Below are 14352 nucleotides of genomic sequence, written 5' to 3'. Positions count from 1 at the left end.
CTGAGATAAGTACAATTCACTGTTAAACTGTCACCTGCATTTGTTGTCCTTGTTAATGTAAAGAGAGAGTGCTGAGCCCAAGTCAGCAGACGGACAGTAGGGGGCACTCACGCTCCACCAGGCCCCTGCACACGCTCGCCTCGTCTCCAGTCTTTTACCTCGTCTCTCTCCACATTGGACATCTCTGGACACACTCTTAGAGCAGTGCTTCTACTGTGACATTTGTCCAGCTGCGGCTTAAACTACCATCTCTGATTGTGACAAAGTGCAGTTTTTAGTCCTGCGTAAGGACTTAAACCAAAGTGGAAACGCTCTAAGTCTACACAAAGGTTGGAGCTGTTGAGCAGTATTCGTTAGAAAAAAAAAAGGAATTAAGTTTAAGGGCCATAGTTTGCACCTGGAGGCAGCGTTAACGTGAGCCTTTGCCAGGGGGCGGGACCAGGGCACTCTATTGTTACCTTGCCGACGTTAACACTGGCGTAAAGACTGGGCCGCTGGAGTGGGATGGTGACAGTCCATATGGTGATAGTGTTTGAACCAATGACTGAGGACTAACGCAGAGCGCCTTCATCCCCTGGTTGCCCGCACTGAACCCAGACTAAGCACGCGCTCACATCTCTGCTTAGAAACTCCACTTGTGTTCCATAAAGGAGGGCCGGCAGCAGCAGAGCCACGCGAGCGGGTCATCCTGAAGCCACACCCCCAGACTGCTGCCATGACCCGCGTTAAGGCCAATTCAAACACCTCGGGCTGTGAGAACAAAAGGAGGTCATGATGTCATTTTGGTCATTTGGTGTGTGGTTGTGTGTGGTTGTTTGTGTGGTTGTATGGGGTTGTGTGTGTGTTTGTGTGCAGTTGTGTGTGGTTGTCTGGGGTTGTGTGTGCGGTTGTATGGGGTTGTGTGAGTGGTTGTGTGTGGTTGTATGTGTGGTTGTCTGGGGTTGTGTGTGCGGTTTTGTGTGTGGTTGTGTGAGTGGTTTTGTGTGGTTGTGTATGTGGGTGTGTGTCTGGTTGCGTGTGGCTGTGTGCGGTTGTTTGGGGTTGTGTGTGTGGTTGTCTGTGGTTGTGTGTGTGGCTGTGTGGGGTTGTGTGTGTGGTTGTATGGGGTTGTGTGAGTGGTTGTGTGTGTTGTTGTATGGGGTTGTGTGTGTGGTTGTCTGTGGTTGTGTGTGTGGCTGTGTGGGGTTGTGTGTGTGGTTGTATGGGGTTGTGTGTGTTGTTGTATGGGGTTGTGTGTGTGGTTGTCTGTGGTTGTGTGTGTGGCTGTGTGGGGTTGTGTGTGTGGTTGTATGGGGTTGTGTGTGTGGTTGTATGGGGTTGTGTGTGTGGTTGTGAGTGTGGTTGTATGGGGTTGTGTGTGTGTGTGTGTGTGTGTATGTGGTTGTATGTGTGGTTGTGTGTGTGGATGTGCGCGGTTGTGTGTGGTTGTATGGGGTTGTGTGTGTTGTTGTATGGGGTTGTGTGTGTGGTTGCGTGTGGTTGTATGGGGTTGTGTGTGTGGTTGTCTGTGGTTGTGTGTGTGGCTGTGTGCGGTTGTGTGGGGTTGTGTGTGTGGTTGTATGGGGTTGTGTATGTGGTTGTGAGTGTGGTTGTATGGGGTTGTGTGTGTGTGTGTGTGTGGTTGTATGGGGTTGTGTGTGTGGTTTTGTGGTTGTGTGTGGCTGTATGGGGTTGTGTGTGTGGTTGTGTGTGGTTGTGGGTGTGTGTGGTTGTGTGTGGTTGTATGGTGTTGTGTATGGTTTTGTGGTTGTGTGTGGCTGTATGGGGTTTTGTGTGTGGTTGTGTGTGTGTGGTTGTATGGGGTTGTGTGTGTGGTTTTGTGGTTGTGTGTGGTTGTATGGGGTTGTGTGTGTGGTTTTGTGGTTGTGTGTGGCTGTATGGGGTTTTGTGTGTGGTTGTGTGTGTGTGTGGTTGTGTGTGGTTGTATGGGGTTGTGTGTGTGGTTTTGTGGTTGTGTGTGGTTGTATGGGGTTGTGTGTGTGGTTTTGTGGTTGTGTGTGGCTGTATGGGGTTGTGTGTGTGGTTGTGTGTGGTTGTGCGCCCACATGGCGCTTGGCTGAAGACACAGAGACACATAAACACTCTAAACTCCACCATCCAAGCGTCTGCCAAAACAAAGTGTGGCCTCAAGGCTCCCGGGGGTCCTCAGGGAGGGGGCTCTTGGGGGAGCTTGCTCAGGGGCACGTGGGCAGAACACAGCCCTGTGTGGGCTCCACAGCTGCTCGCATACACCAGAGAGGCCCCGGGCCCCGCTCTCATCAGCCTGCCTCGGATATGATCAGTCTCACAGGATCACTCACTGCATGCCTCCTCAGGACATGACAACAACTTTACAGGATTCACTTTGGATTTGTACTTTTTAGACATCAGACTAAAGTGAAAACACGGCAGAAAACATCTCCCACACACTTCCAAACTGTGAATGCTTCAGGCGACTTCATCTCAGACGCTAGTGCAGTCGCGGCTGAGTGAAAGGAACAGTACGTAACCCGTTGAGTTAAAGGAACAGTACGTAACCTGCTGAGTGAAAGGAACAGTACGTAACCTGCTGAGTTAAAGGAACAGTACGTAACCTGCTGAGTTAAAGGAACAGTACGTAACCTGCAGAGTTAAGCTACTTACACACCGCGGCGGCCAATTCACGCCCGACGCAGAAGTTAGACGCCTGTACATTTGAAGACAAACGCCCCGGACGCGCATTCTCGACGCCCCGGACTCATGTCCGTAAAATACACTCAACAGCAGACGTGCGTCCGAGTCGTCCTGCACATGCGCAGTGGAGTGTTGTGCTACGTTGCTTTTCTCGTGGTGTAAATACAGTTTAATGTTGGACCATGGCTTTGGTTTATTCACTTTACAAAGTCCAAAAGCGGAGGCGATGGGCTCCAGGGCTTGTCTGGGACCCGCATATACTTCAGAGCTGAGCAGAGTTTAGTCAATATCATTATTTGCTCCAAGAGTCTAAAGATTTTTTTTTTTAATCTTGCGTAGTTTGTTTTGGGTCTTTTTCCGGGTCGTCATCTCTGATTGGCTGCTGCGGCGCATAGTTGAACAAAGCTGAACATGTCGCGCCGGCTTTGGGCGCCCGAGGCGCCCCATAGACTTTTAATGTAAACTGGGCGCTTCGGCCGCCGCGGTCGAGAGAGTGAGAGCCGGAGCTTTGCCTGATCAGCGTCACATAAACAAACCTTTATATTATATTATTATATATTATATTATAACTATGTGTAGATTTTTTTTATGTGGTCATTCATGTTACAAAAATGCGTAAAGCACCTTGATGTGTCCGGCAAGTGCACAAAAGAACACACATGTGCAGTGTTTATGGAAGTAAAAGGGAACGTTACACTGTCCTTCATTTGTTTGAATATCGCACAAAGGCTTTTTATTTCCGCTGTCATTGACCCAGGAGCGTTTAATCCCTCGCTCGGCCACAACCTCCTCAAATCCCGCCGATTACGGTACTAACCCTCTGATTTTGCCTGAATTGATTTGTCACTCCGTTTATCAATTAGTTCACAAACTTCTTCCTTCTTCCACTGACTTTTGGCTCCTTCAGCTGCCATTCCTTTCCACTTGTTTGTTGTTGTTTTTGACTCAGAATTGGTCGTATCAGATGGTATTTGCGCTGTTCAGACTGTATCGATGACGTTCAGGTGGTATTTGTGCTGTTCAGACTGTATCGATGATGTTCAGGTGGTATTTGTGCTGTTCAGACTGTTTCGATGACGTTCAGGTGGTATTTGTGCTGTTCACACTGTATCGATGACGTTCAGGTGGTATTTGTGCTGTTCACACTGTATCGATGACGTTCAGGTCGTATTTGTGCTGTTCACACTGTATCGATGACGTTCAGGTCGTATTTACGCTGTTCAGACTGTATCGATGACGCTCAGGTGGTATTTGTGCTGTTCACTCTGTATCGATGACGTTCAGGTCGTTTTTGCGCTGTTCAGACTATCGATGACGTTCAGGTTGTATTTACGCTGTTCAGACTGTATCGATGACGTTCAGGTCGTATTTGTGCTGTTCACACTGTATCGATGACGTTCAGGTCGTATTTGTGCTGTTCACACTGTATCGATGACGTTCAGGTGGTCTTTGTGCTGTTCACACTGTATCGATGACGTTCAGGTCGTATTTGTGCTGTTCACACTGTATCGATGACGTTCAGGTCATATTTGCGCTGTTCCCACTGTATCAATGACGTTCAGGTCGTATTTGTGCTGTTCACACTGTATCGATGACGTTCAGGTCATATTTGCGCTGTTCCCACTGTATCATTGACGTTCAGGTTGTATTTGTGCTGTTCACTCTGTATCGATGACGTTCAGGTCGTATTTACGCTGTTAAGACTGTATCGATGACGTTCAGGTGGTATTTGTGCTGTTCACTCTGTATCGATGACGTTCAGGTCGTTTTTGCGCTGTTCAGACTATCGATGACGTTCAGGTTGTATTTACGCTGTTCAGACTGTATCGATGACGTTCAGGTGGTATTTGTGCTGTTCACACTGTATCGATGACGTTCAGGTCGTATTTGCGCTGTTCACACTGTATCGATGACGTTCAGGTTGTATTTGCGCTGTTCCAACTGTATCAATGACGTTCAGGTGGTATTTGCGCTGTTCACACTGTATCGATGACGTTCAGTTCGTATTTGCGCTGTTCACACTTTATCGATGATGTTCAGGTTGTATTTGCGCTGCTCAGACTGTATCGATGATGTTCAGTTCGTATTTGCGCTGTTCACACTGTATCGATGACATTCAGGTCGTATTTGCGCTGTTCAGACTGTATCGATGACGTTCAGGTGGTATTTGTGCTGTTCAGACTGTATCGATGACGTTCAGGTCGTATTTGCGCTGTTCAGACTGTATCAATGACGTTCAGGTCGTATTTGTGCTGTTCACACTGTATCAATGATGTTCAGGTTGTATTTGCGCTGCTCAGACTGTATCGATGATGTTCAGTTCGTATTTGCGCTGTTCAGACTATTGATGACGTTCAGGTCGTATTTACGCTGTTCAGACTGTATCGATGACGTTCAGGTTGTATTTGTGCTGTTCACACTGTATTGATGACGTTCAGGTCGTATTTACGCTGTTCACACTGTATCGATGATGTTCAGGTGGTATTTGCGCTGTTCAGACTGTATCGATGACGTTCAGGTGGTATTTGTGCTGTTCACTCTGTATCGATGACGTTCAGGTCGTATTTGTGCTGTTCACACTGTATCGATGACGTTCAGGTCGTATTTGTGCTGTTCAGACTGTATCGATGACGTTCAGGTCATATTTGCGCTGTTCCCACTGTATCAATGACGTTCAGGTCGTATTTGCGCTGTTCCCACTGTATCGATGACGTTCAGGTCGTATTTGTGCTGTTCACACTGTATCGATGACGTTCAGGTCGTATTTGTGCTGTTCACACTGTATCAATGACGTTCAGGTCGTATTTGCGCTGTTCCCACTGTATCGATGACGTTCAGGTTGTATTTGTGCTGTTCACACTGTATCAATGACGTTCAGGTCGTATTTGCGCTGTTCCCACTGTATCAATGACGTTCAGGTCGTATTTGTGCTGTTCACACTGTATCAATGACGTTCAGGTCGTATTTGCGCTGTTCCCACTGTATCAATGACGTTCAGGTTGTATTTGTGCTGTTCACTCTGTATCGATGACGTTCAGGTCGTATTTACGCTGTTCAGACTGTATCGATGACGTTCAGGTGGTATTTGTGCTGTTCACTCTGTATCGATGACGTTCTGGTCGTTTTTGCGCTGTTCAGACTATCGATGACGTTCAGGTTGTATTTACGCTGTTCAGACTGTATCGATGACGTTCAGGTGGTATTTGTGCTGTTCACACTGTATCGATGACGTTCAGGTCGTATTTGCGCTGTTCACACTGTATAGATGACGTTCAGGTTGTATTTGCGCTGTTCCAACTGTATCAATGACGTTCAGGTGGTATTTGCGCTGTTCACACTGTATCGATGACGTTCAGTTCGTATTTGCGCTGTTCACACTTTATCGATGATGTTCAGGTTGTATTTGCGCTGCTCAGACTGTATCGATGATGTTCAGTTCGTATTTGCGCTGTTCACACTTTATCGATGATGTTCAGTTCGTATTTGCGCTGTTCACACTGTATCGATGACATTCAGGTCGTATTTGCGCTGTTCAGACTGTATCGATGACGTTCAGGTGGTATTTGTGCTGTTCACTCTGTATCGATGACGTTCAGGTCGTTTTTGCGCTGTTCAGACTATCGATGACGTTCAGGTTGTATTTACGCTGTTCAGACTGTATCGATGACGTTCAGGTCGTATTTGTGCTGTTCACACTGTATCGATGACGTTCAGGTCGTATTTGTGCTGTTCACACTGTATCGATGACGTTCAGGTCATATTTGCGCTGTTCCCACTGTATCAATGACGTTCAGGTCGTATTTGTGCTGTTCACACTGTATCGATGACGTTCAGGTCATATTTGCGCTGTTCCCACTGTATCATTGACGTTCAGGTTGTATTTGTGCTGTTCACTCTGTATCGATGACGTTCAGGTCGTATTTACGCTGTTCAGACTGTATCGATGACGTTCAGGTGGTATTTGTGCTGTTCACTCTGTATCGATGACGTTCAGGTCGTTTTTGCGCTGTTCAGACTATCGATGACGTTCAGGTTGTATTTACGCTGTTCAGACTGTATCGATGACGTTCAGGTGGTATTTGTGCTGTTCACACTGTATCGATGACGTTCAGGTCGTATTTGCGCTGTTCACACTGTATCGATGACGTTCAGGTTGTATTTGCGCTGTTCCAACTGTATCAATGACGTTCAGGTGGTATTTGCGCTGTTCACACTGTATCGATGACGTTCAGTTCGTATTTGCGCTGTTCACACTTTATCGATGATGTTCAGGTTGTATTTGCGCTGCTCAGACTGTATCGATGATGTTCAGTTCGTATTTGCGCTGTTCACACTGTATCGATGACATTCAGGTCGTATTTGCGCTGTTCAGACTGTATCGATGACGTTCAGGTGGTATTTGTGCTGTTCAGACTGTATCGATGACGTTCAGGTCGTATTTGCGCTGTTCAGACTGTATCAATGACGTTCAGGTCGTATTTGTGCTGTTCACACTGTATCAATGATGTTCAGGTTGTATTTGCGCTGCTCAGACTGTATCGATGATGTTCAGTTCGTATTTGCGCTGTTCAGACTATTGATGACGTTCAGGTCGTATTTACGCTGTTCAGACTGTATCGATGACGTTCAGGTTGTATTTGTGCTGTTCACACTGTATTGATGACGTTCAGGTCGTATTTACGCTGTTCACACTGTATCGATGACGTTCAGGTGGTATTTGTGCTGTTCACTCTGTATCGATGACGTTCAGGTCGTATTTGTGCTGTTCACACTGTATCGATGACGTTCAGGTCGTATTTGTGCTGTTCACACTGTATCGATGACGTTCAGGTCATATTTGCGCTGTTCCCACTGTATCAATGACGTTCAGGTCGTATTTGCGCTGTTCCCACTGTATCGATGACGTTCAGGTCGTATTTGTGCTGTTCACACTGTATCGATGACGTTCAGGTCGTATTTGTGCTGTTCACACTGTATCAATGACGTTCAGGTCGTATTTGCGCTGTTCCCACTGTATCGATGACGTTCAGGTTGTATTTGTGCTGTTCACACTGTATCAATGACGTTCAGGTCGTATTTGCGCTGTTCCCACTGTATCAATGACGTTCAGGTCGTATTTGTGCTGTTCACACTGTATCAATGACGTTCAGGTCGTATTTGCGCTGTTCCCACTGTATCAATGACGTTCAGGTTGTATTTGTGCTGTTCACTCTGTATCGATGACGTTCAGGTCGTATTTACGCTGTTCAGACTGTATCGATGACGTTCAGGTGGTATTTGTTTTGTTCACTCTGTATCGATGACGTTCTGGTCGTTTTTGCGCTGTTCAGACTATCGATGACGTTCAGGTTGTATTTACGCTGTTCAGACTGTATCGATGACGTTCAGGTGGTATTTGTGCTGTTCACACTGTATCGATGACGTTCAGGTCGTATTTGCGCTGTTCACACTGTATAGATGACGTTCAGGTTGTATTTGCGCTGTTCCAACTGTATCAATGACGTTCAGGTGGTATTTGCGCTGTTCACACTGTATCGATGACGTTCAGTTCGTATTTGCGCTGTTCACACTTTATCGATGATGTTCAGGTTGTATTTGCGCTGCTCAGACTGTATCGATGATGTTCAGTTCGTATTTGCGCTGTTCACACTTTATCGATGATGTTCAGTTCGTATTTGCGCTGTTCACACTGTATCGATGACATTCAAGTCGTACTTGCGCTGTTCAGACTGTATCGATGACGTTCAGGTGGTATTTGTGCTGTTCAGACTGTATCGATGACGTTCAGGTCGTATTTGCGCTGTTCAGACTGTATCGATGACGTTCAGGTCGTATTTGTGCTGTTCACACTGTATCAATGACGTTCAGGTGGTATTTGCGCTCTTCACACTGTATCGATGACGTTCAGTTCGTATTTGCGCTGTTCACACTGTATCAATGATGTTCAGGTTGTATTTGCGCTGCTCTGACTGTATCGATGATGTTCAGTTCGTATTTGCACTGTTCAGACTGTATCGATGACGTTCAGGTCGTTTTTGCGCTGTTCAGACTATCGATGACATTCAGGTTGTATTTACGCTGTTCAGACTGTATCGATGATGTTCAGGTGGTATTTGTGCTGTTCCCACTGTATCGATGACGTTCAGGTTGTATTTGTGCTGTTCACACTGTATCGATGACGTTCAGGTCGTATTTACGCTGTTCACACTGTATCGATGACAGTCAGGTGGTATTTGTGCTGTTCAGACTGTATCGATGACGTTCAGTTCGTATTTGCGCTGTTCCCACTGTATCAATGACGTTCAGGTCGTATTTGTGCTGTTCACACTGTATCAATGACGTTCAGGTCGTATTTGCGCTGTTCCCACTGTATCAATGACGTTCAGGTTGTATTTGTGCTGTTCACTCTGTATCGATGACGTTCAGGTCGTATTTACGCTGTTCAGACTGTATCGATGACGTTCAGGTGGTATTTGTGCTGTTCACTCTGTAACGATGACGTTCAGGTCGTTTTTGCGCTGTTCAGACTATCGATGACGTTCAGGTTGTATTTACGCTGTTCAGACTGTATCGATGACGTTCAGGTGGTATTTGTGCTGTTCACACTGTATCGATGACGTTCAGGTCGTATTTGCGCTGTTCACACTGTATCGATGACGTTCAGGTTGTATTTGCGCTGTTCCAACTGTATCAATGACGTTCAGGTGGTATTTGCGCTGTTCACACTGTATCGATGACGTTCAGTTCGTATTTGCGCTGTTCACACTTTATCGATGATGTTCAGGTTGTATTTGCGCTGTTCACACTTTATCGATGATGTTCAGTTCGTATTTGCGCTGTTCACACTGTATCGATGACATTCAGGTCGTATTTGCGCTGTTCAGACTGTATCGATGACGTTCAGGTGGTATTTGTGCTGTTCAGACTGTATCGATGACGTTCAGGTCGTATTTGCGCTGTTCAGACTGTATCGATGACGTTCAGGTCGTATTTGTGCTGTTCACACTGTATCAATGACGTTCAGGTGGTATTTGCGCTCTTCACACTGTATCGATGACGTTCAGTTCGTATTTGCGCTGTTCACACTGTATCAATGATGTTCAGGTTGTATTTGCGCTGCTCTGACTGTATCGATGATGTTCAGTTCGTATTTGCACTGTTCAGACTGTATCGATGACGTTCAGGTCGTTTTTGCGCTGTTCAGACTATCGATGACGTTCAGGTTGTATTTACGCTGTTCAGACTGTATCGATGATGTTCAGGTGGTATTTGTGCTGTTCCCACTGTATCGATGACGTTCAGGTTGTATTTGTGCTGTTCACACTGTATCGATGACGTTCAGGTCGTATTTACGCTGTTCACACTGTATCGATGACAGTCAGGTGGTATTTGTGCTGTTCAGACTGTATCGATGACGTTCAGTTCGTATTTGTGCTGTTCACTCTGTATCGATGATGTTCAGGTGGTATTTGCGCTGTTCAGACTGTATCGATGACGTTCAGGTGGTATTTGTGCTGTCCACTCTGTATCAATGACGTTCAGGTCGTTTTTGCGCTGTTCAGACTATCGATGACGTTCAGGTCGTATTTACGCTGTTCAGACTGTATCGATGACGTTCAGGTGGTATTTGTGCTGTTCAAACTGTATCGATGACGTTCAGGTCATATTTGCGCTGTTCCCACTGTATCGATGACGTTCAGATCATATTTGCGCTGTTCAGACTGTATCGATGACGTTCAGGTGGTATTTGTGCTGTTCAGACTGTATCGATGACGTTCAGGTCGTATTTGCGCTGTTCAGACTGTATCAATGACATTCAGGTCGTATTTGTGCTGTTCACACTGTATCAATGATGTTCAGGTTGTATTTGCGCTGCTCAGACTGTATCGATGATGTTCAGTTCGTATTTGCGCTGTTCAGACTATTGATGACGTTCAGGTCGTATTTACGCTGTTCAGACTGTATCGATGACGTTCAGGTTGTATTTGTGCTGTTCACACTGTATTGATGACGTTCAGGTCGTATTTACGCTGTTCACACTGTATCGATGACGTTCAGGTGGTATTTGTGCTGTTCACTCTGTATCGATGACGTTCAGGTCGTATTTGTGCTGTTCACACTGTATCGATGACGTTCAGGTCGTATTTGTGCTGTTCACACTGTATCGATGACGTTCAGGTCATATTTGCGCTGTTCCCACTGTATCAATGACGTTCAGGTCGTATTTGCGCTGTTCCCACTGTATCGATGACGTTCAGGTCGTATTTGTGCTGTTCACACTGTATCGATGACGTTCAGGTCGTATTTGTGCTGTTCACACTGTATCAATGACGTTCAGGTCGTATTTGCGCTGTTCCCACTGTATCGATGACGTTCAGGTTGTATTTGTGCTGTTCACACTGTATCAATGACGTTCAGGTCGTATTTGCGCTGTTCCCACTGTATCAATGACGTTCAGGTCGTATTTGTGCTGTTCACACTGTATCAATGACGTTCAGGTCGTATTTGCGCTGTTCCCACTGTATCAATGACGTTCAGGTTGTATTTGTGCTGTTCACTCTGTATCGATGACGTTCAGGTCGTATTTACGCTGTTCAGACTGTATCGATGACGTTCAGGTGGTATTTGTTTTGTTCACTCTGTATCGATGACGTTCTGGTCGTTTTTGCGCTGTTCAGACTATCGATGACGTTCAGGTTGTATTTACGCTGTTCAGACTGTATCGATGACGTTCAGGTGGTATTTGTGCTGTTCACACTGTATCGATGACGTTCAGGTCGTATTTGCGCTGTTCACACTGTATAGATGACGTTCAGGTTGTATTTGCGCTGTTCCAACTGTATCAATGACGTTCAGGTGGTATTTGCGCTGTTCACACTGTATCGATGACGTTCAGTTCGTATTTGCGCTGTTCACACTTTATCGATGATGTTCAGGTTGTATTTGCGCTGCTCAGACTGTATCGATGATGTTCAGTTCGTATTTGCGCTGTTCACACTTTATCGATGATGTTCAGTTCGTATTTGCGCTGTTCACACTGTATCGATGACATTCAGGTCGTACTTGCGCTGTTCAGACTGTATCGATGACGTTCAGGTGGTATTTGTGCTGTTCAGACTGTATCGATGACGTTCAGGTCGTATTTGCGCTGTTCAGACTGTATCGATGACGTTCAGGTCGTATTTGTGCTGTTCACACTGTATCAATGACGTTCAGGTGGTATTTGCGCTCTTCACACTGTATCGATGACGTTCAGTTCGTATTTGCGCTGTTCACACTGTATCAATGATGTTCAGGTTGTATTTGCGCTGCTCTGACTGTATCGATGATGTTCAGTTCGTATTTGCACTGTTCAGACTGTATCGATGACGTTCAGGTCGTTTTTGCGCTGTTCAGACTATCGATGACATTCAGGTTGTATTTACGCTGTTCAGACTGTATCGATGATGTTCAGGTGGTATTTGTGCTGTTCCCACTGTATCGATGACGTTCAGGTTGTATTTGTGCTGTTCACACTGTATCGATGACGTTCAGGTCGTATTTACGCTGTTCACACTGTATCGATGACAGTCAGGTGGTATTTGTGCTGTTCAGACTGTATCGATGACGTTCAGTTCGTATTTGCGCTGTTCCCACTGTATCAATGACGTTCAGGTCGTATTTGTGCTGTTCACACTGTATCAATGACGTTCAGGTCGTATTTGCGCTGTTCCCACTGTATCAATGACGTTCAGGTTGTATTTGTGCTGTTCACTCTGTATCGATGACGTTCAGGTCGTATTTACGCTGTTCAGACTGTATCGATGACGTTCAGGTGGTATTTGTGCTGTTCACTCTGTATCGATGACGTTCAGGTCGTTTTTGCGCTGTTCAGACTATCGATGACGTTCAGGTTGTATTTACGCTGTTCAGACTGTATCGATGACGTTCAGGTGGTATTTGTGCTGTTCACACTGTATCGATGACGTTCAGGTCGTATTTGCGCTGTTCACACTGTATCGATGACGTTCAGGTTGTATTTGCGCTGTTCCAACTGTATCAATGACGTTCAGGTGGTATTTGCGCTGTTCACACTGTATCGATGACGTTCAGTTCGTATTTGCGCTGTTCACACTTTATCGATGATGTTCAGGTTGTATTTGCGCTGCTCAGACTGTATCGATGATGTTCAGTTCGTATTTGCGCTGTTCACACTTTATCGATGATGTTCAGTTCGTATTTGCGCTGTTCACACTGTATCGATGACATTCAGGTCGTATTTGCGCTGTTCAGACTGTATCGATGACGTTCAGGTGGTATTTGTGCTGTTCAGACTGTATCGATGACGTTCAGGTCGTATTTGCGCTGTTCAGACTGTATCGATGACGTTCAGGTCGTATTTGTGCTGTTCACACTGTATCAATGACGTTCAGGTGGTATTTGCGCTCTTCACACTGTATCGATGACGTTCAGTTCGTATTTGCGCTGTTCACACTGTATCAATGATGTTCAGGTTGTATTTGCGCTGCTCTGACTGTATCGATGATGTTCAGTTCGTATTTGCACTGTTCAGACTGTATCGATGACGTTCAGGTCGTTTTTGCGCTGTTCAGACTATCGATGACGTTCAGGTTGTATTTACGCTGTTCAGACTGTATCGATGATGTTCAGGTGGTATTTGTGCTGTTCACACTGTATCAATGACGTTCAGGTCGTATTTGCGCTGTTCCCACTGTATCAATGACGTTCAGGTGGTATTTGTGCTGTTCCCACTGTATCGATGACGTTCAGGTCGTTTTTGCGCTGTTCAGACTATCGATGACGTTCAGGTCGTATTTACGCTGTTCAGACTGTATCGATGACGTTCAGGTGGTATTTTTGCTGTTCACACTGTATCGATGACGTTCAGGTCGTATTTACGCTGTTCAGACTGTATCGATGACGTTCAGGTGGTATTTGTGCTGTTCACACTGTATTGATGACGTTCAGGTCATATTTGCGCTGTTCCCACTGTATCGATGACGTTCAGATCATATTTGCGCTGTTCAGACTGTATCGATGATGTTCAGTTCGTATTTGCGCTGTTCACACTGTATCGATGACTTCAGGTCGTATTTGCGCTGCTCAGACTGTATCGATGATGTTCAGTTCGTATTTGCGCTGTTCAGACTGTATCGACGACGTTCAGGTGGTATTTGTGCTGTTCACTCTGTATCGATTACATTCAGGTGGTATTTGCGCTGTTCACACTATTGATGACGTTCAGGTGGTATTTGTGCTGTTCACTCTGTATCGATGACGTTCAGGTGGTATTTGTGCTGTTCACATTGGATCGATGACGTTCAGTTCGTATTTGTGCTGTTCACTCTGTATCGATGACGTTCAGGTGGTATTTGTGCTGTTCAGAATGTATCGATAACGTCCAGGTCGTATTTGCGCTGTTCAGACTGTATCGATGACGTTCAGGTCGTATTTGCGCTGTTCACACTGTATCGATGACGTTCAGGTCGTATTTGCGCTTTTCACACTATATCGATGACGTTCAGGTCGTATTTGCGCTGTTCACACTGTATCGATGACGTTCAGGTTGTATTTGCGCTGTTCCAACTGTATCAATGACGTTCAGGTGGTATTTGCGCTGTTCACACTGTATCGATGACGTTCAGTTCGTATTTGCGCTGTTCACACTTTATCGATGATGTTCAGGTTGTATTTGCGCTG

Source organism: Eucyclogobius newberryi, unplaced genomic scaffold (genome assembly GCF_026437365.1).
Source record: "Eucyclogobius newberryi isolate DKJ021-1_F unplaced genomic scaffold, fEucNew1.0.hap1 SCAF_11, whole genome shotgun sequence".
NCBI classification, from domain to species: Eukaryota; Metazoa; Chordata; class Actinopteri; order Gobiiformes; family Gobiidae; genus Eucyclogobius; species Eucyclogobius newberryi.
Note: the sequence above shows the minus strand (reverse complement) of the source record.